This window comes from Gossypium raimondii, chromosome 3 (assembly GCF_025698545.1).
Source record: "Gossypium raimondii isolate GPD5lz chromosome 3, ASM2569854v1, whole genome shotgun sequence".
Classification (NCBI taxonomy): domain Eukaryota; kingdom Viridiplantae; phylum Streptophyta; class Magnoliopsida; order Malvales; family Malvaceae; genus Gossypium; species Gossypium raimondii.
In genome coordinates this window covers 26,960,326-26,984,558 of record NC_068567.1, presented here as the reverse complement: position 1 = coordinate 26,984,558, position 24,233 = coordinate 26,960,326, and the positions used below count along the sequence as shown (strand labels likewise).

The 24,233-nt window shown below is 32.7% G+C and overlaps 1 non-coding gene across 1 annotated transcript; it reads right to left on the bottom strand.

Moving 5' to 3' along the window:
• Positions 1 to 16,556: 16,556 nt before the first annotated feature.
• On the bottom strand, positions 16,557 to 16,663 carry LOC128040115 (small nucleolar RNA R71). Its single transcript, XR_008194775.1, has one exon. It is a non-coding gene; the product is annotated as a small nucleolar RNA R71 (small nucleolar RNA).
• Between the last annotated feature and the right edge of the window lie 7,570 nt (positions 16,664 to 24,233).

Here is a 24,233-nt window from a genome sequence, read left to right as displayed (position 1 = left end):
TAAGATAATGGTACAATTTTAGTATTGATCCTATAGTTTGCTATATTTTAGAATTTAGCCCATATTAATTATTTTAATATATTACAAATTTAATAAATAATTAATAACTATTATAATTAAAACAATTGAAGCGGGCAAAACATTCTAGTATATAATTAAAGTTTAGACGGAGGCTTCTATGCAAGGAGAATTCCTGTGTCAAACCAGTCTACGAGGCCACTACTTGAAAGAGGTCTTCAATTAGACTTTCTACTATTTTCTCTTTCCTTTTGATAAAATCTTTTGTACTTTTATTATTATTTTAGATAATTAAAATATTTAATAATCCAAAAATAAGTAGAAACCCGGTTTTGTTACAATCTATTTTCAAGGAGGTTTTAAATTTGTTTTATAAACGTTTTGAAAATATAATTTTATAATTAGAATAGAAAATTTGTCACATATTCTATTTATGTATTTTTAAATATAATTTTGTTATAAAATAAAAAGACGGAGAATAAAGAACAAAGAACATAAGAGAGTAAAAGAGAGAGCATATTTTATTAATTAATGATAATATTTACAAGGTTTTTCTAAAGTCTCTATTTATATGCATAAGAAGTATAAATAAAATAGAGATCTACTTCTAATGACTATAAAATTTAAAATACATCAAAACTTAATATTGATGTAGATAGAATTAATAAGGTATTCATAACAAATTTAAAATATATAAAAAAATTAACTTACCTGTACCAATGTAACAAATAAATTATCTCTAACATGTTTTTGTTGAATAGTATTTTAATTTCACAAAAGTTATATAGCAAGGTTAAACAAGTTTATTATTCCTTTTATTGCGGGATATAATAAATGCATGCATTTTAAACAAATTTAGATTAGATCAATCACTATTTCTTAATCATTTTTACAGCGTATATACTATATAGTCGATGGATATTATCTACCCTCCAACCGGTAGCCACTCTAAACTTTTTAATTCCTCATATCACAAAAACAAGTTGTTATGATTTTGAAATTTTTAGATTTAATAATAATAATAATAATAATAATAATAATAATAATAATAAAATAATATTTTAACATCTTTCCAACTAAACGAACAATTTTTTATTTTTATTTTTAGATTCCACACTAGACCTGTCCATGGGCCGGGTCAGGCCCACAAAAAATTCAGCCCGTTTACTAGGCCCAGGCCAGGCCCGGCCCGAAATATGGGCCTAAGATTTTGCCCAGGCCCGACCCGGAGAAAAAATATGGGCCCGAGCTCGGCCCGACCCGGCCCGTTTTTAATTAAAATTAAAATTATTTTTTTAATAAAATTAAAACTAATTGTTATTAAAATTAATTGTTAGTAAAATTATCAAATTATTAATTGTTAATTGTATTAATTGTTGTAATAAAATCTAACATTTGATTAGTAAATTTATCAAATTATTAATTGTATTAATTGTATTAATTGTTGTAATAAAATCTAACATTTGATTAGTAAATTTATCAAATTATTAATTGTATTAATTGTATTAATTGTTGTAACAAAATCTAACATTTGATTAGTAAAACAAACTTGATGTTTTATTATTATTATTTTGTAACACTAGTCAAGGAAATGAAAGTAAATAAACTTAAAATAAAAAACTATTATATTTTAAAAATAAAAAAGATATATATTTAATATTTTTTGGGTTGGGCCGGGCCGGGCCGGGCTAAAAAATTTTACCGGAGGCCCGACCCATTTTTTAAACGGGCCTAAATTTTTGCCCAAGCCCATATTTCGGGCTTATATTTTTACCCAAACCCTCCCATATTTCGGGCGGACCGTCGGGCCGGGCCGGGCCGCCCGGCCCATGGACAGGTCTATTCCACACTAATGAAATAATTTCAGTTTTAGTGTTTAAAATATGCTTAAATATAAAAGAAGTGTCTAAAACCTTTTATCTTTTTGACACCTGTTCTTTTTTTTTTTTAAGTCTTTAAAATATGCTCAAAATTTTATATCTAAAGGTCCAAAAGACGTTTCTCCTTAAGACACATAGCACACACCCACCAGCGCCTTTTTTTTTTTTTTAAATTTTATTTTATTTTAATTTTATGAAAAAATAATTAATGTTGAATTTTGATACTTATTTAAATTTAATATTTAATCTTTATACTTTAATATTATAATTTCTGAGTTTGTTATAGTCTTACTAATTAGTTCAAATAATTAATATTGTTAACTTTTCAATTAAAATATTACGCGATTATATAATTTGAAGGCAAATTTTAAATCTATAAAACTAAAAGATTAAATTCTAAAATAAAATTTGGAGAACTAAATTCAAAATGTACGAAGTGTAGAGACTTAAAGTCATATGATTGTTTAAACTATAATAATAATAATAATAATAATAATATCTCATGATGAAAATTTTATTACCAATTTCAAAATATTTCCATTTATTCATATTTTTGTTATGATATTGATGCTTCTTATTATATTTCCACTTCTAATTTCATGGCAATATTTTTAATAACTAATATTTAAATTTATTTTTAGAGCGAAGAAATCAATGAGGTTTAAGTTCATATATTTATAATATATATAAAAGCATAAATTGAAAAAAAACTTTTGAATTGGTAAAGATATATTTTATTTTTATTATATTATTATTGTAACGATTCGATAGTTGGAGGTGTCAAAAAATGTATTTTCGGGACTCCGTTTTTATAAGTGGACTCATAAATATTTAATTAAATATTTACGAAGTTAGTTGGGTAGCTAATTAATTTTTGGATTAGTGAATTTTGTGAAATTAGGAGTTATAAAGGTACAGGGATTAAATCGTGTAAGGGTTAAAAGTTGAATTATAAATTGAAATAAACTAAAGGGGCTAAAGTAACAATTTAAACCATTTAATTAAACCATTTAATAAATGGTTGTGTATAGGTGACCGAATATGATTAAGTGTAAATTCATGTATATATATTATATATGTTATATTATAATAATAATAATAAAATGAAAACAAATTAAATGAAATAAAAATGAAAGTGGATGCATGCAAATTAAACAAAAGAAAGAAAGAAAAAGGAGAAGAGAACGCACGACATTAGGGGTTTGGAACTCAAATTGGTTAGTGCAATTTAGTCCCTATACTTATAATTTTTATATTTTTGGAGTCCTAGTATTTAGGGCTGCCCGATCCATATTATAATTTTTAGTATTGTTCAAGATTTTAGATGTTGACATTGTTGAAAAGTTTAAGTATTAGGGATTAAATAGATAGATTTTTAAGTTAGAAATGGAAAAGGACTAAATAGTGGAATTAATTGTTGATTTTGAACACTAAGGACTAAATTGTGAAAATTTTGAATTTAGGGGTCGAATTGGAAAAGAGGAAGCTAAATGTGGTTTAGAGTGAAATTAGTATAAAAATATGAAGTTAATTGTGAAAATTTTAATTAGTCTCAGTTTAGGGACTAAATTGAAGAATAAGCAAAATATAGTGTGAAAATTGAAATTTAATGTGAAGTTGAAATGTGTAATATTAATGTGATTTAATTGGTTTCTTCCGTAGCTAACGTCGTACTAGAATCCTCGAGTAAAAAGGGGAAGGATAAAATCGATGTTGAATAGCTCGAAAATCACGGTTTGTGTTTCTATAATATGAATTAAGTAGAAATGAAATGGATTGATTTTGTATATTATGAAATATATTGATTATCAATATATGTGTATTGAGAAAAATGTGATTATTATCAAATTGAATATATGCTTATATGTGATGATATACATTCATGAAATTGAGACATTGGTTGTATTGAAAAGTGAAATAAATCCCTATTAACTGTATCGGGCTGAGTCGGATATAGATGGCATGCCATAGGATAGGAAGAGTTCAGCGATTACTTCGACCTCGAGTCGATGAGGCACTAGGTGCCAATTTTCTTTGGTTTAACCGATGAGACACTGGGTGTCAATTTATATAACGTTGGGTGTAGTTATTACTTCGAATTTATCCGATGAGGCATTGGGTGCCAAACTGGTGTGTTGGTTGGATCCGTGTATCCCTCTGAGTCTATGTCGTGTTAATAGGGGAAGGTAAAATAATTATTTATGTGATTGATATTGAGATGACAAAGATGAGAAATGAATATGAGATGAGAAAATATTAAAATGACAAATATGAGAAATGATTATGAGATGAGAAATGAGATATGAAATGATGGATTGAGATGTGAAATGAATTCAAGTATTGATCAAAGATATGAATCATGCCATTGCATGAGATGAAATGCCATTGATATATACTTATATATTCGAACATGTGAAAATCTTAGTAGATGTGAATAAGGAATGAACAAAAATTATACTATTGAATTGAAACAGATGAACATAGCTTACTTGTTGCATTTTGCATTTTAAATACTTATATCAAGTTTATATTATTCGAGTTATAAAAATACCACTGAGTTTTACTCAACGTGTGATTTTGTTTTCCATGCATAGGCTAGGTACTGTTTGAATAATTGCCGACTCAGTATCAAATCACAAATCCCGAGCTCAAATGTGATGATATTTCATTTTGTAATGGCATGTACCTAGGAAGTCTTTTGTTGATATTGTTTATAAGATTTTAACTTAGTTGCTAGTGAAATGATGGTTAAATGTGTATATGGTTGTGGTTGAGGCTATGTTAGTATGTTAGCCTAGTTTATATTTTGGTATGTGATAATTTAAAGTTTGGTAGCTTAGCATAATTCTTGGTATGTGCTTAGCTTCATATTTGGTAACTTTGAAAGTTGATAGTTAGTTCAAATATGGTAAATATGATATGAATGAAAGTCTTGAATGTTTGATGTGTTGTTGATGTATTTGAACATATAAAATGTGGTACCAATGAGGGTACATTGGTTAGGCATATTAGGTGGTGAATTTGGTGTATTTTGGGCATGTTTAATCATGTTTTGAATAGGTTAAATGATTGGTAATTGAACTGCTTAGTGCCCAAGTAAGTAGGAATTGGTAAACTTGAGCTTTAAGGTACTTTTAGTTGCACACAGCCTAGCCACACGGGCGTGTGCCACACACATGGGCATGTGTCACACATGGGCAACACACATGGGCGTGTGACCCAAGTCAATGAGTTACATGGGAAAGGACACGGGCTGGGACATGGCCGTATGTCCCAACTTCGAGAGTCACACGGCCTGGACACATGGGCGTGTGTCCCTATTTCGATTATTACACGGCCTGAGACATGGGCGTGTGTCTCAACCGTGTGAGGCACATAGGCGTGTGACCCCTGTATCAAAATTTTTGTAATTATTTCCTAAACTTCCAGAATTTTTTTAAATTAGTCCCTACCTGTTTTTAAACTACTTTTAAGGTTCTGTAGACTCGAAATAGGGGATGCAAGAGTAATTTTTATTCTGTATTGGGGTGGATCAATTAACCTAAATTAAGTGCATTCCACTAACATCATCGAAGATAAATTAAAAAGATAATCGTAGATGGAGTATGGACTAATACTTTAGTGCTAATAATTGGAATAGTCTTATATGTATTCGAATTCTAACATTCAAGAAGGGATAAATAGTGATAAGAGTGTAGACAGTGGAAGAATAAGTTTAGCAATGTATAAATAGTGATAAGAGTGTAGACAGTGGAAGACCAAGTGTAACACCCCTAACCCGTATCTGTCCCCAGAATAGGGTTACGGAGCATTACCGGACTAACAAAATAGTAAACCATTCAATTCATACATCAATGCAAACATAATCTAATTACATTCCAATACATTCATAATGTCCTTTAATTGAACCTTTGAGGCCTAAAAAAACACTTTGAAAACAATTCGGGACTAAATAAAAAAACATTTGAAAATTTTAGGAAAAAGTTGAAAAATTTGAACTGCAGGGGTCACATGGCCGTGTGGCCAGGCCGTGTGACTCACAGGGCTGAGACACAAGCCTGTGTCTCAGGCCGTGTGGAGATTCGAAATAAGGACACACGACTGTGCCCCAGCTTGTGTCCATGCTCGTGTAACTCACTGACTTGGGTCACACGGCCAAGCCACACGCTCGTGTGCTAGGTCGTTTGCTAGGCTGTGTGACAGCCTGACTTGCATGCCTTGAACCTATAGGGGACACAAGACTGTGTTGCATGGCAGTGTGTCACACACTGCTGAGACACACGCCCGTGTCTCAGGCCGTGTGGACCTAAAATGTACCTTAATCAACAAGTTTACCATTTCAATCTTACTTGGAACCTAAGCAAACCATTTACCTATCAAATACCTATCAAAATTGACTTTAATATTACAAAAAAAAAAACCAAAATCAACCTAATTCAGTGCCTAACCAATGTACCCTCATTGGTACCACAAGTATATATTTATATCAAAACATAACATCAATTGAACCTATTAATTCATTTAAGATATCACCTATAATCACCAACTCAAACATACCATATCTTAGCTACTTAACAACCAATTCATCACATACACTTTTATCCATTCCAGCAAGTATCAAATACACATACTAACACATATTAATAAAATACCAAAAGTACCAAAAGAAGATCAACCAAAGCAAATTGTACAACCAAATTCATACTTAGCTAATTACAAATCCCAACATTTGTATCATCATTCAATCTATTACATGCAATATAACCTGAAGTAAACGTTCAAAAGCTACCGATTTAAGCTGGATAGTGTGACTTGAGTGATGATCCGATTGTCCAACCTTCGAGTATCTACAAGAACAAAGTTTAACACAAATAAGCTCAATGAAGCTTAGTAAGTTCGACATATTAAATCGATAAATCTTACCGAAATAAATATAACAATTAAAAAAGTAATATAATAACCCTAAAAGTTTTCTGTCATCCACAATCCCAAATGGTAATTCATAATTAATTAATTCAAATCCCAAATATATATGGAAAATTCATCAGAGTTACTCAACAAGTTAACTTATCGAGATTTTTAACTCAAAGAACGACTTACGAATAGAAGTACATCATTAGTCCAACCAAATACACCAGATGCTCACTTGAGCCAATCCATCCATCACACCAATGCTCATAAGAGCTAAACCAACCATCACACCAATGCTTATAAGAGCCAAACCAACCATCACACCAATGCTCATAAGAGCTAATCCAACCAGCACACCAAATAAAGAGTATAACACGAGAGTTCACAATAAATGCTGAACCTCGATTTACTCAGGCAATATAAAAATATATCCTTCCAATACCATCTCCACTTCGAACCACCATAATGCACCAAATCCCAACTGTACTCTATCCCGCGTTCAAATCAATCCGAGGATCAAATTCAATATTAAACCTAAAATTACCATTCATCATCAACAATTAAGACTAATTATATAAATCGTAACATGTTAGACTACTCATTAATTTATTTTGATATTAAATTCTAAATCGTACGAACTTACCTGGACCAAATTGTAAATGTTGCAGAAGTGTAGGGACTATTCCATAATTTTTCCTTTTCCTCGAGTATCTAAGGGATCTTAACCTAAAATATAAAATTATTTATTTATCAGCATATATTCCATTTCCACTCCATTTTACAATTAATACCCTTTTTTCCAAAATTACACAATTACCTAAACTTTTATAATTTTTACAATTTAGTCTTTTAACCCTAAATTCATCAAATTAACCATTTTCTCAAATAAATATTTATCCAAATATGCTAGGCCCTCAAAAGCCCGTAATAAACATCAAATTGACTATCGACCCTAATATTTTGACATTTTTACAATTTAATCCTAAAATCAAAATTTAACAAAAATCATGTTACAAAATCATCAAATAACATAATCAAAGTTCCGAAAACATGGTATTCATAAAAAACATTCAATATTCATCAATGGAAACTTCCAAAATTTTTAACAGAATAAAAAATGAATGTAGAGGCTAGTTGGACCTAGTTGCAACAATCTCAAAAACATATAAATTACAGGAAAATGAGTAAATTTACATACCATCCAAAAAAAAGAAGCAACCGAAACTTCCTATGTCAAAAATGGTGGTTTCAGCCAAGAGTTGAAGAAGAATGAAGAGAAATGATTTAATGTTTCAATTTGTGTTAATTAATTTTAACTTATTTACCATTTTGCCATTAAACATGACATTTTTCTATCATTTTTCCCTTCTAATTGCCATCCAAAATATAACTAGGGTTTAATTATCACTTAAGTCCTTCCTTAATTATTAATTAACCCATTTAATCACCTAAATGCATTAATTAACAAGTTTTGCACCTTTTTTAGTTTAGTCTTTTTTCTTTAATTAACTATCTAAACGATAATATTTTTAAACAAAAATTTAATAAGACTGTATTAACTCTATAAATATTCTAAAAATAATATTTACAAGTCGATACAATGAAAATTTATAGTCCCAAAACCACTGTTCAGTCACCACTAAAAATCGGGTTGTTACACCAAGTTTAGCATTGCATAGCATGAATCATCATTCGATTGTATAATATTCTAGTATGATATGATTTGATTAATTGTATAAAGTCTTAGTAATGCCCGTGACCCTAATTCGACAACGGAGAGGGGTTAGGGGTGTTACAATTATAATGATATTTAAAAATAATTATAATATTTTATTAAAAATTATTAATTAAATAATTAACGTAAAATAGAAATTGTGGTAATTATACATTTAAAAATAATTATAATTTAATTTATAATCATTATATAAAAGTTGTGCTAATTTTGAAATAGAGTTATTATTTGAATAGAATTTGAAATATAAAATGTAAGGAAAAATTCTTATAAATATAATTTAAATTACAATAATTAGTTAAACATTTTGACATAAAAAGTTGTGCTAATTTTATTGATATATAATTGAAATACTAGTTGAATAGAACTTTAAGCATCTTAATTATCACTCATTTAATATAAGACTTATATATCAAATAAAATTTAAGTTTAGTTTTATAAATAGTGTCCAGAGTTAGACATATTTGATCAAGAAGCATCTAAGAAAAATTATTGGTAAGAATATGAAGATTGTTAGCATTAATAAGTTAGAATTACATAAAAAAGAATGGATCATTAAAGTAATGGTTTTTCGAAGAAGCAACACCGAATCATATTTGAATAACATGATATTGGAAAGAGACTGGAAAGAGATGAAAAATATTTTAATTAATGATATGGTAATTGATCTGCCGTAATTCAATGTAGCAGAATAAACTAATTTTCGTACTTGAGGAGCTTGAATACAAACACTTTTATTATGTTTTAGTTAAGTTTTTATATTTTAGTTTAAATTCAATAAAAATTGTATTTTGGGTCTTTTTATTATCTTTAGGGGCCAAATAAGGCCTAAAGGTGAGCTAACGTACTTAGTAAGTGTGAATAGACCATTCAAAGGCATAGGAACTCAAAGCTGGTTGCTGTGTTGCAACACGAGGAGTTCACTGTCTCAACATAGGGAGCAGAATGCCAGAATTGCTATACTGCCTTTGGTGTCAGGACACAGCCATGGTATGTTGCGACACACCCCTGAAGCTACCCCTAAACCATGCATATTGCCTTTAATGCCGTAACATAGCAATTAGGGTGTCACAACATTAGCCTTGTACGTGAAGCATTTACAAGCTAAAGGCGTTTTGGTCCACACAAAGAAAATTAAACACGAAAGCGTCAGTTGACCTAGGGCTGAAGACCACAAAAACCCTAACTCTATAAATATGCTCTTAAAACACTTGTTGAGGACAACTTTTACATTCTAAGTTTTTCTTTGTAAATTTAGCTTTATGTTTTCCCTTTCTTTTAAGCTTTAGGTTATTTTAGTTCTTTTCTATTTGTGTTAATCGGAGAACGTGAGTTGTAAACATGATCAAATGACTGTGGATTTTGCGCTTCAATCAATACAATTTAGGATTCTCTTAAACCTTTATCTTGATTTTTTATTTATGTTTATCTTTATCATCATGTTTATTGTGTTCATGAGATCTATGAGGTACTAATCCAATTATAGGGGATGAGTGAGTGGACATGTGATTAACTGATTAGTATGTAGGGTTTTCTTAGCAGGTCAGCTGTTTAGGAGAGGAATAACTTAAACCCTAGGCTTGACAACCCTAGGAAGTCATTTTGGTGGAAATTAACCCAAAATTGGTATGACCTATCTGTGAACACCTTATCCTTAAACTAGTTTGGATTGTGAGGTCGAGAGATAAGTAGTTCTTACCGACTCATTAGTTTAGTGGAAGATCGAGAGATCCTGCTAGGATAATGACTAGTTGATTGAGTAGAAACCCGAACTACGAATTAGTTATAACCACTGAAGCGAGCTAATCACCCATGCCTAGAATTTATTAACTTTATAAATTAGTTTTTCAAAGTCTTTTTTATTTATGTTTTTGTTATTTTTATTTATTTATTTATAAAAATAAAAATCACCTTATTTATGTTTATTCATAATATAGTTTATTTAAAGTACTAATTAGATCTATAAATAAACTAATTAGTACTTTAAATAAACTATATTATGAATAAACATAAATAAGGTGATTTTTATTTTTATAAATAAATAAATAAAAATAACAAAAACATAAATAAAAAAGACTTTGAAAAACTAATTTATGTTTATTCATAATATAGTTTATTCATAATCACCTTATTTATGTTTATTCATAACATGCCTCCTTTTGGGTATGATCCTCGAAGTACTAACCCACTCCGTTGTAACTATATTACAACTTGACCATGTACTTGCGGACACCATCTCGATTTCATATATTTTAGTTGCAGTATTCATACTCTGGATGTTAGTACGTCTGAAGCCAGTCAAGTTGTTGATGCCATTGCCGAGTAGGCAACGTTACTAAATTGATTTTAATTTTTACATCTTAATAGAATAGTTAGGAAATTAATAAATTATAGATACATTTGTTTTCTTTATTCTTATTAACATTTTTCTTCTATTTTCTTTTGATTTCGACATATAGAAAGGTACTTAATGTTAGAGTATGCCCAAAGACCAATCATGAGATAATTGTAATCACATACTCGTTTTACCTTATCTATTAATATAAGGCATTGCCATTATTATTTTAGTTTCCTTTTTTGTACCTGGTCAAGATGACAAACAACAACTCCCTAGGGACTAATCAACAAATTTTTCCTCATATCCTCTTTCGTATTGTGACGATATCATTTTATTTTAACAACGATCTGAAATTCGACAACTTTGCTCTTCAATTCTGCATACAATTTCTATAGATATGGGACGACTTTCAATAGTCTTGTATAACCTTGATTTATCGTTTGTCTCACAAATCATATCAATCCTTATAATGTTTCTTTCGCTCAACTCTAACCAATACAACAAAGTTCTGTAGTTACGTTCGTATAAAACCTCATATGGTGTCATTTAGATACTGGATTGATAGTTATTATTATAAACAAATTCAGTCAATGGTAAATATTCTTCCAACTGCTTTCAAACTCAATAATACAACACCGGAACATATCTTCTATTGTTCTGACTAGTCATCTATTTGCGAATGAAAAGTAGTACTAAAATTTAATCTAGTACCCAGGACTCGAATTATGGTCAAAATAATGAATAACAGCACGTCGTGAAATCTAACAATATCAGAATCATATAACTCAGTTAGTTCTCAAGTGAATAATCTGTTCGGAACGGAATAAAGTAAGGTAATTTTTTTCATTTGTTAACAATTCCATCATAACACATTCCTATTTCCACTCAGCAATTATGATAGGCTGTAGCCAACCTGGTGGGACCTGATGCTCAACACTCACTTGCTGACATACCAAACATCTTGTTACAAACTTAAATAATTTTCATTTCATACCCGGTTATTAGTATCTTTGTTTCATCTTATTATACATTTGATTGATGTATGGATGAATTGAGTAAACACTGTTATGAGCTTCCTGCAGATATATTTTTTTATCTCAGAATCATTCGGCACACATATTCTATTTTTAAAGGAGAAACTATCATCACTTTCAACACTAAAATCACTAACCTAACCATTTTGAATATATTCTCGTTTAGCTTACAAATTCAAATAATTTTGTTGTAACTCTCGTCTTTGGTGAAGAAGTAACGGTTTAAATCTTATCTTAGCAATAATAAAACCATTATATTCTGAAATCAGATGAATATTTCCAACTTTTAGATATTTGTTGCTCTGTAAAACAGTCATCAAATCAACTTTTACTCGAATGATAACCGATGATCAGATCATAATTTTTCAATAACTCTAGACATCTATGCTATCTCAGATTCAATTTTAGAAGTTCTGTTAAAATAGCTTCAATTGCTCAAAACTCTGCTGGCATTTTACTCAACTAAACAAAACTGGCATTTTTCTGTAACAACTTCGTCAGTGGTAGAGTTATCGTCAAGAAGCTTGAACAATTCATTTGTAACATCAATTAAATCTTAGAAAGCTTTACACTTTTATAGTATTTCTCAGAGATTCCCTAGTCCACATTTATCATGAGTTGATTCGTAGTAACTCGGATATCTTCAACTATTATCAAAAGACCCAGAAAAAAATTACTTTTCAAAATAAAAACTCATAATTACTGATCCTCTCATATAATTGTTTCTCTCGTAATATATATATCACTACTTTTTGATGCTGATCATGTTCAATTTCATTCCTCACATAAACAGAATATCATTAATAACAAGCAACAATTCAGTTCAGATACAACTAACAAATTCTGCCTATTAGATTTATAAAGCAACTGAACTATCGATAATCCCAATGGTGTTATCAAAACCTCTCATTGTTTAAATCAAGTCTTGAAAGAAATCTTCAATACATCTGAATCATAACTCAAAGTTGACAAAAATCTGATCAAAAGTCAATCTGTTTTTTTTAGATACGGTAGCTACCTTTAACTAATCAAACATGTCGGCAATACGGAGTAAATTGTATCTATTCTTTATGATGACTCTACTCAACTATCTGTAATCAATATACAGTCTCATAATTTTAGCTTCATTTTTCATAAATAACATTGACACACTCCAAGTTGACATGCTTAGTTAAACAAATCCCTTGTCAAATAATTGTTGCAACCATGCTTTCAATCATTTCCTTTCTTTCTGTACTATTTTCTACAGTGTAATCGAGATCGAAGTAGTTCCAGCTATTACTTCAATAACAATTTCAAATTTTCTCACCTTGATGGTAAACCTCGCAATCCTTTAGGAAATACATCAACGTATTTTCTACGGTGTAATCGAGATCGAAGCAGTTCCAGCTGTTACTTTAATAACAATTTCAACTTTTCTCACCTTGACGGTAAACCTCGCAATCCTTTAGGAAATACATCAGTGTATTTAGAACTGTCAAAGCTTATTCCATCTTTGATTCTGATACTATGGTATCTAAAATGTAGTCGAATACACTTTAAAACCTTTTCCTCTCAGTACTCAGGCTAATATTGTTGATATGATATTGGTCGAACAATCCAATCTATTTGTTTCCATATTTATCGTTCCACTCTTTTGACATCTCATAAGTATTCTTTTTCTGCTTATGATTGAATATAACATCATGTAGAGCTAACCAGTCTGTACCGAGGATAATATCAATCAGCTATAGTTTCAAGAATCGTAGCCTCTTCTTAAGCTTGGATAACATAAGCTTTAACTAGTGTACGAGCTTCAAATCTCAACGTTGTATCTTGAGTCTCACCATGATTGGTTCCAATATTACTATTAATTCTTAGTTTCTTACTTCTCTACAAAAACTAACATTTGTTTAACAGTCTAATGACTAACAGCATTTGATTTTATTGGGCAATCCTTCATCAAGCACTCGATGAAGTCCCATCCAAAAAAGGTTCCTATTCTCACTCTGTATTTCCTCAAAGGATTTTTTGCTGTAATTTTCACAAACCAGTTTATTCGTGTTCCAAACACTACTTGTACTAGCCACTGATGTAGATTGAGGTCTCGAATAACTCTGTTTAGACATATCTTTCCTTAGATTTCCTATAGGGCAGAAATTTAACTTCTAAAATCTCTCATCTGCTTAGATGAAGAGTTGGGGAAAATCTAATCACGTTGTATTTTTCAGTGTCTCAACTTTTTGACTTGGCTCAATCTTTTTCATTTCATATCTTAATCATTTTATGTCCTTCGTTCAAGTTTCATTCAACATGAATGCACATCTCAGTTTTTCGGTATTATTAATGTTAGGGTTGCCTGCCACTAATACGCTTCTTCATTCTAAACTAACATTACACATTTTAAACTCAAAATTCTTTTATTCCTCAATTACAAATTTTACCAATTAGGGTCGATTAAAATTTACCAAATTTGGGTTTTGAGGATGATCTACCATAATTAGGTGTAGCACACTAAACTAATTTTCGCATTTGAGGAGCTTGAATACAAGCATTTTATTATGTTTTACTTGAGGTTTTAGAATTTCATTTACATTTAATAAAAGTGTAATTTGAGTCTTTTATTGACCTTAGGGGCCGAAAGAGGCCTAAGGGTGAGCTAATATACTTTGTAAGTGAGCAAGAGACCATTAGAGGGCGTACCAACTCAATACTAGTAGCTGTGTTGCAACACGGGGAGTTTGATGTTGAAACATAGGGAGCATAAAGCACAATTCCAAGACTACCTTCAGTGTCGCGAGACAACCAAGAGATGTCGCGACACACTCCTGAAACTACCCTGAGTACGAACATACTACCTTCGATGTCGCGACATAGGCTCTAGGGTGTCGTGACATCGGTCTTGTACCAGGAATACTTATGAGCCAGGGCACTTTTGGTCTGCATAATCAAACGTTAAACACAAGAGTTTCAGCTGACCTAGGGTTAAGGACAACGACAAAACTAACTCTATAAATAGGCTCATTTACCACTTATTATGAACAACTTTTGATACTTTTTAATTTTCCTTATAATTTCAGTTTTTCCTTTTTCTTAGGCTTTAAGTTATTTTCAGTCTTGTATTTGTCGGGAGATCTGATTTTTGGAACTTGATCAATTCTTTGCAAATTTCGTGCTTCAATTAAATACAATTCAGGATTCTCTTAAACCTTCGTCTCTTGATTTGCTATTAATGTTTATCTTTTATATCAAGTTTATTATGTTTCTGAGATCCATGAGGAACTAATCCTCTTATGGGGGCTTAGCAATGGAGTTATGATTAACTAAATGTTGTGCAAGGTTTCCTTAGCAGATGAGTTGTTTGGGAGAGGAAGAACTTAAACCCTAGGCTTGGTGACCCTAGAAAGTCATCTAGGTTGAAATTAACCCAAAATTGGTATAGCGTATTCGTGAACACCTTAGCCCTGGATTGATCTAGATTGTGAGGTTGAGTGATAAATAGTTCTTTCTGACTCATTATTCTAGTGGAATATTGAGAGATCCTGCTAGGGTAACGAATAGTTGATTGAACAAGGAACCCAAAGCAACAATTATTTATGACAACCGAAGCAAGCTAATCATCCATGCTCATATTTGATTTAGTTTCTATATCAAATTTCTTGAAGTCTTCCCTTTATAATATTTTATTCTTTATTTATAAAAATACCAAAAATCTTTCTTTATGTTTATTCGTAATATAATTTATTTAAAGCACTACTTAGCTTTATATGTGCTTAGGTTAAGATTAATTTAGTTCTCCCCTCCCTTGGATATGATCCTTGGAGTACTCACCTGCTTCATTGTAAATATAGTACAACCTGACTCGTATATTTATGGACACAACATATTTAACATATTTTGTGTAAGATTTTCACTTTGGACATTGGCACGTCCAGAGGTGGTCGAGTTGTTGGCGGCATTGTCGGTGAGTTAACATTACTTGATTGACTTTTAATTTTTGTAGTAAATTGAATAATTAGGAATTTTTTAAATTATAGATACAATTTTATTTTTCTTATTGTTGCTAACACCTTTTATTCTCTTTTTGGTTTAGTGTATGACTCGTAGTAGGGAAACACCTATAAAGCCAGCCACAGATCCAGAAAGAATAATTTGTAGGAATCATCGACAGCAACAACAATAGTAGCAACAACAGATGTAGAACCAACAGCCTATTGCAGGCAATTTACCACCATGAGATAACCCGTTGTTTGATGAAATTAACAATAATAACCCAGAAGACTTACCACTACCACCACCATTACCACCACTATAACTACCTGCGAATATACATACGACGCACAATGAAAGAACCCCAAAAGGACTATGCACTACGAAGTCTAGAGATGGTTTAAAGAAGTATAACAAGGCTGGCCATCATGGCTAATAATTTTGAGATCAAACCAACAATGACCTAGATGATCCAAAATAATTTACTATTCAAAGGCACAATGATAGAGGACCCAAATAAGTATTTAAAATGGTTTCTTCAACTTTGTTACACTTTCTCCTTAATAGCTAACGCTTTCTCTTTGTTAGATTCGCATAAACCAGGATCTATCACAACATGGGATGAGCTTGGAGGAATTTTTTTACAAAAGTCTTTCTCTATTAATAAAATGGTCCAACTAAGAAAGGGGATTGCAACTTTTAAACAATTAGAAGGAGAAAGTTTTCATGAAGCTTGGGTGCATTTTAAAATGCTAATTCAGAGATGCCCACACCATGGATTACCTGAGTGGCTACGGTTGCAAATGTTCTATAATGGGTTGGATGCACATGCACAACCAGGATTAGATGGAGTTGTAGGAGGAGCCTTGATGAACAAGACATACAATGATGCGTATGAAATAATAAAGAGTATGAAAACGAATTCCTGCCACTGGCCAACAAAACGTTACACATATGACCAGAAGCCATCCACGGTCAAAGCTGTTCAAGAAGATGATAGATACCAACAAATAATGAACAGGTTAAACCATATATAATCTTCATCTAGTGCGTCAAATTTATATGGTGAAGACAAACCTCTCTTCCATTACATTAAAAATCTTACTGAGGATGTGAATTACATTGAGAATGGAGGTGGAAACCCTTACTCAAGTACTTATAATCCCAGATGAGAGGCCACCCGAACCTGAGATGCGGAGGAAAGCAGGGAGGAGGTAATAATCCTAACCAAGTTAAAAATGCTAATTATCAACCTCCTTATTTACAGAAGCCTCAGGAAAGGGCCAACCCAAATGACCATCCTATATGTGGTCAACACTTGAATGGATTGAGGGGGAAATGCAGTAAATGAGGATAGACGTGAAATAGGTGTAGTATAAGTGCACTAATTTCGCAAAAATTTTTTTTGACTAAACTAGAAGACTAGATGAGCCAATAGATGAGCATGATGAGAGACATTAAGAGACAAATTGGCACTGGGATCTTTAGTAACATTGAAGATAATCCTCGAAGAGTGGGTAAGGAGCACGTGAAAGCAATTACGCTCCAGTTGGGTAAAGTATTGAGTAGGCCAGAAAAACCTACCCCTCAAGAAAGCAAAAAGAATTTTGAAGATCTTCAACAGAACCCCTAAGTTGCTGAAAAGGAAATAGAACTAGAAGAAGTAGTCGAACCGACAACTGAGTCAAAGAAAGAACCAATCAAAGAACCCGTACTTGCAAAAGTACCATTCTCTTCATGGTTGGAGGAAAAACAAAGGCGGGATGAATATTAATTTTTAAGTTTTTAACTTAATTAAAACGTTAAATGTTAACTTGCCTTTTATTGATTTAATTGAAAAAGTCCATAAGTACACTAAATTCTTAAAAGAAATTATGTATTGATATAGGAAAATGATAATAGGAGAGCAAGTTAACATAAGTGCCTCATGTAGTACGATTATATCTAGACTGGTTCCCTAAAAACTCAAAGACCCGGGAAGTTTTACAATCCCCATAAAGATAAAGAATATTCACTTTAGTAAAGCCCTATGTGATTTAGGATCTAGCATACACTTAATGCCCTTATCTAGATATGAAAAATCGAACTAGGGGACCTCAAAAACACTCAAATTACACTACAATTTGTTAACAAATCTTCAGTACTTCTAAAAGGAGTATCAGAAGATGTGTTGTCAAAGTGCGCAACTTCATCATTCCAGTAGATTTTGTGATACTATATGTTGAGGAAGACCGTGAGATACCTATCTTGTTAGGCAGACCATTCTTAGCAACGTCAAAATCTACCATTGATCTAGAAAAGAATAAATTAACTATAAGGATCAATGGTGAAACTGAAATCTTTAAATGTGGTGTAACGCCCCGAATTTGGGCTTAGATGGAAATAGGTCTTGAGTGTAGGATCACATAAAAAATTATGCGTGCAAGATAATGACAAAATGAACGTCTACTTCAGTGGTTAAGTGATTTAGGAAGAGTAGGGAGTGTTGGAGAAGTCCTGGGTTCAAATCTGGGCTTTAGCAAAATTTTTGATTTTGGCTCTTAAGTGAATCTTGGCCTTAGCTTGAAGGCTTTATAAATATTTTTTGTGAAATCATGGCACAAAAAGAGCCTGTGGTGTATTGGAAAGGTGGCGACACAGGTGTGGCAAGGAGGTGGCGTCACAGGTGTGGTAAGGAGGTCAGAGGTTTAAGTCTCACTGCATGCAAATAGGATTATTTATTTTGCTCATGTGGAGGCAAGAGTTGGTGTTGGATTTGAACTCTGTGTTGGAGAGTTTGAATGGGTCAAATGAGTGATTTAATGAGTGGATCATGGAGGATTTCAAGGAGAGGATTGGAGGAGTGATTTTAAGAGGAAAAAGGGGAGTTTGAGTTGTAGAAGGTTGTTGCCGAATTTGCTAAGGGGGACTTTGGAGTATGCATTTCGGCAATTAGTGAGTGTATAGGTGCCAAATTTTCTCTCTAGCATTTGGGGGTTTTGCATTTTTGTACTTTCTTTTTCTCTAGTGCTGAAACTAAAACTGACCATTCGGGTTATTCTTTTTCTACATCTTTTCCATTCACTTTCTCTCTTCTAGGCCGAACCTTTCCTTTCTCTCTCTTTTGTCTTCTGTTCATCTCCTATTCTAGGCTACCCGAATATCACTACTGTTAAGCCATCCTTGCGGCGATCTTCTGCAAAGATTCTGATAAGTCGGTAAGTGGTTTTGTTCACTCTTTTCACTGAAACCTGGTTCCTTTAGACGTTTCTAAAAGTCGAATACTTCTTTCTCCTCTTGACTCTCTTGTTGCTGATTGTGTTCTTCAAGTTCTAGAATTCCGCAAGGAATGAAAGACTACTCAAAAAATACTAAAGCATTTCAAAAAGTTCCTATTGTCATTCATCTGAATGTAACCCTGTTGCTATTATTATGCTCAATCTAGAATGTGTTGGTTGTATACTTTGTGGCCGAATACTACTTTCTTTTACCTAGGAGTTTTGTGTGTATGATCAACCTTTGGGTTTAGGCAATCATGTCTAATAAGAGTGCACTTGTAACGCAGATAGTCGGTAAGCAACGGGTAATCAATCCTAACTTGCGATCTAAGTGGGCTAAGCCACATCTGTCGATCAAGGCAAGTATTAAATCATTTTGGATAGTAGTATTGAAAGGAGTTATCTAAATCCTATTGATTAAATGACTGATGATGGATCGTGGTTGTTTAGGTTTGGAGTTCTCGTGGATCTTAGCACATTTTTGCAATAGGTGTGTAATCACACTATCTCCGCTCAGAATTGGCAAAAGCCGAAACGCCGAAACTTCGGCATCTGAGGCCTTACGAGCGTGTGATCGTTCGTGTAGAAAAATTGATCCCACAACCAAGAGCGATAGATCGAAGAGATCACTGTGACTGTTTTCGTGCACTTGGGTCGTTATCAGCCTTATTTGGTCGAAATGGGCCGTGTGGGCCCAATGGGCTCGTGGGCCCCACACAGAGATAAATTATGAAAAGTAGCAAAAAATATATTGGGCTATGTAGATCGTATAACCGAGATTGGATTTGGGCCAAACGGGCCACACGAGTCTGTTTGCCCAATTAGGCCGAATAGTGGGCTTGAGCCCAATTGCGAGGCTTTGACCAAATGGATCATCTGTGCCGCTCGAGGCGACTGTAGACCTTCAGAAAGGACGTTAAATTAGCAAAATACCCTTGATTAGTAAAATTACTGAAATACCTCGATGGGTAAAATTATCGAAATACCCTCAATGGGTAAAATTACCGAAATACCCCCGATGGGTAAAATTATTAAAATACCCCCGATGGGTAAAATTGACTGTTATGGCCTTATGTTATGTGTGTCTGTTTTCTTTATGATATATATATATATATATATGACTATTACTAAGTATGACATATTGCATACACGTGTGATTTATGACATGACATACTACATGGGGTTGGGATCTTGTATTAGAGGAAGTGATTGATATGTGAGGGTCGCACGGGTCGCATGAGACGACGGTAGACCCACCGATGGCTTTTAGCCGATTATGTGATTGACAGCTCTATTGCAATATTGGTTAATGCCGTAACTAGTGCTACATAAAGAGTGTAGGGATGGGTGGGTCGATTTAATCCCCATAGGAGTGTAGGGTTGGATAGGAGATGGAGTGCAAGGTTGGTATAGGTATTTATGCATTACATATATTGTTTCTGATATTGAGATGGGCTTAGGCCCAGATATATGTGATATGTGCCATTTGATTTGGGCTAAGGGCTAACCGAGGCTGATGGGGGCTAAGGCCCAATTGCCACCGTTACTGTAATGGGCTTAGGCCCAGATTGATGTGATGCATCTGTTATGATCAATGAGGGTTGTACACACTGAGTTTTCGTAAACTCACCCCGTTTTCAATCTTTCAGGTAATCCCCAGCGTTAGACGGTTCGGAGCTGCAAGGGACTCGAAGAGGGCCAGACAACTGCACTTGATTTTATTCTATTTTGCTTATTAACTTAAGCAATTTGATTTTGATTCGGGTTGTAATAAGGCCTCTATAAGTTCTGGATTTTAAATTTGGGATTTGATGTGATTTATATATGCAAGAAGTAGAACACGATTTTCCAAAACAATAACTGTTTTCTAACACTACATTTCCGCACCTCAATTTTTAAATATCACATTTTCGTAAATTAGTTTCTTTTAAACTTAGCTTCCGCAACTGAAAAGAAATTTGGGAATAAATTTAATAATTTTTCTATGTACCATATTTTACATAAATAAATAAACTAACACAAATGGGATTTTACCCAAGCTTATAATTAATAAGGGTTTTCAATAAAAACATGGTTTTCAATGAAAACATGGTTTTCGAAAAACACTTCAATGTGACACGCCAGATTCGGGCCTAACTTCTAGGCTGAGTTTGGGGTATTACATGTGGTCACCAACAAGATGAGGTAGACAGAAAGAGATTAGGGAGACAATGTTATGAAATATCGTAAAAATCCCTTAAAACCCTGAGCCAAGGAAAGTATTTTCTATGATTAACATAGGCTAAAAAAGTAAATTCAAAGATTGGGAATAGTGCAACAAGGTGGAATGACATGATGGATGCTAGACGAACACTGATAGAAACAAGATAAAGAGAGCATCCTCGAGAACACTGGTTGAGTTGACAGATGAATCTAGTAGCAAAACTTGACAGTTTTAATTAGACTCTAATTTTATGTATATTATTTTATATTTCAGTTAGTATTTAGCTTAGAATTTTAATTTTTACTAACATTGTGATTTATAGGAACTAGGACACTTTGGGAGTTGAAATTTGGCTCAAAACTGAGTTGATGTCGTAACATCGCGTCTAGTATCAAAAAACCAAGATAATCATCTAGATGTCATGACACAAAAGACAGTCTACCTAGGTTTCCAAACTTTTATAGTGTGTCAAGACATCAAACTGCAATGTTGCGACACGAAACCCCTGTGTCACAACATCGCTGTAATTTTCTATAGGGTTGACCCAACCCGATTGTGTAACTCGGTGACATATACCATGTTTTAACCTGATTTTTAGCTTTAAAACACCATTTTAAAACCTAAGAACTATTTTAACCTAAGACTAAACCTCTTTTAACAATTAAACTCTCCCAAATCCTTAAAATTTCTTAAAACCTCCTAAACCTTAATTTTTTTTTCACTTTTCATAATTGTTTTGTTTCAAATTTCTTATTCTTTTAAGCTAATTTGGTGCAGAAGCAAGTGGAAAAAAATCAAAGGAATGACAACAATCGAAATTTTCAAGAAATTCTAAAGAAACTATACAAGTTTAAATGTTCCTAACTCATCTTTTTATTGTTCTATTGAAAATTTTGCTGTTAGTTCATTAGTATTAGCCTCAAACATCATTAAATCTGCCTCCAAGGAAAGTTAGGAGAACTAATGAACCAAAACCATCAACGGTTCTAAATCCCTCTAATTTCCCAAATCAAAATGTTGAGAAATATTTTTTAGAACTTCAGGGAAAAACATTTATTCAAGAGAGGAGATTTGAATCGTCAATGGTTCTCTGCCAGGAGGTTTGGATTTTGGTCTAATACCGTAGATTGGAATGCTTCTGTGTGATCCTAAAAGACTCTGCAATGATCCCTATAGTTTAAAAATATTACGCATTTTTTTCGGAACCAAGAGTTTAAAAGGACTGAAGGCTCAACTTGGGAAATAGTACTGGTGCGGGGGAATGAAGTATAAATTACCCCTATATATATTTGAAAATTTTATAACTCTCCATTTTATGAGAAAGGCTTTGTAGAAGAAACTGGTTTAGATTACTTTAGGGACATAAATATGGATAATGTTATAAACTATCTAATGGAAGGAAGAGGCGAACGAAAGTGTTTCCTAGGTATTGAAATCCCAACTTCGTTTAGTCAAGCAATAATGTTTCCTGAAGAAAAAATGTGGATTCAATTTCTGTGCACTTGAATTGCTCCTGCGTTGAATCTTTCTAATGGCAATACTTTTTGAGTGGTTTCGCTTTAAGCTATTTTACAGAAGATCAGATCATGGATATACCGAAACATGAAATGATGCGTTAGTGGCCAGAAAGTAGGAGTCTTCTTTCCCCATATAGTGACAACCTTATGCAAAAGAGCAGGCATTTTGGTGGTGTCTGCTGAGCAGTCCATGAGGCCATCCCGAAGCATAATTGGAGACACAATGTTTGTACGGAACACAAAGCTTTTTATGAAACAAATAAAGGAGTGGAAAAAATTCCAACAAGGAAGACATCTATTCTAACCTCATCTAAAAAAAAGCAAAATTGACAGCCTGCTAGGAAATTAACGAGAGCAGTCATCCAAAGTTGGATTGGATGATACACTAGATGCAAGAATCAGACCCAATTTTTCAAGAATTTGCATGGAAAAACAACATTAGAATACTTAATTATACGTCGGATATGTTCAGGCCAACGCATCCTGAGCAGAAACAAGAGAAGCATGAAAGTGGAGAAGAAAGCGAAGATGAGGAAGGAGAGGAGGATAAGGAGATGGATTTTGAGGAGGATGATTGAACTTTTGGTTTTAAAAGATTGTAACTATTGGGATAATTTGTTTTAAATTTTATTTATAGGAGTAGGTTGTTATATGCTTTATTTCTTTGTTTTAAAGTTTCCTATATAGGAGCCCAACATGGAAGAAGCATAACAGTTTAGAACTCACAATGATCAAAGGAGGAAGAACCCACCAATAGCTTACGGAACCACCATGATCAATCGGGTAACTTCTTTCCTTATCTTTTCAAGGCTACACATTGAGGACAATGTGTTATCTAAAGCTTGTGGGGGGTAACATAAAAAATTTGTTTCAATTTTTATTTTTATTGTCAATTGTGTGCTCGAGCTTGTAGAAATACAAGTGATTGGTTAGGAGCATGTATATAGGTTGATTGTATTTACTATAAATTTGGCATGATGGTAGATGATTTTAATTTTTTTATTATTAGACTACTAAGTTTTATATATTACATAGTAAATAGACATTGAGCAATTGGATGTACCATATGATATAAGAAATATAGGGAAACAAGCATGCTAGTATGTAGGATAAATTACTGAATTTGTGATTGTTTGGTTGATTGAAATTGAAAATATGGAGATACTTAGGGATGTCCTAAGACATTGTTTGGTATCCACCTAGAGCCAAAAAGCTAACCCTATTTATTCATCCTTAGCACCTAAATTTCAGCTAGAAAACACTTATTGATGAACATTCATGCAAAATCCAAGCCAAAAATGTTAATTTGTATTTGCCCTTTTTCTTTGGTCCTTAATTGCACGACTATAGACATCTGGCCATACGTATTGAGGG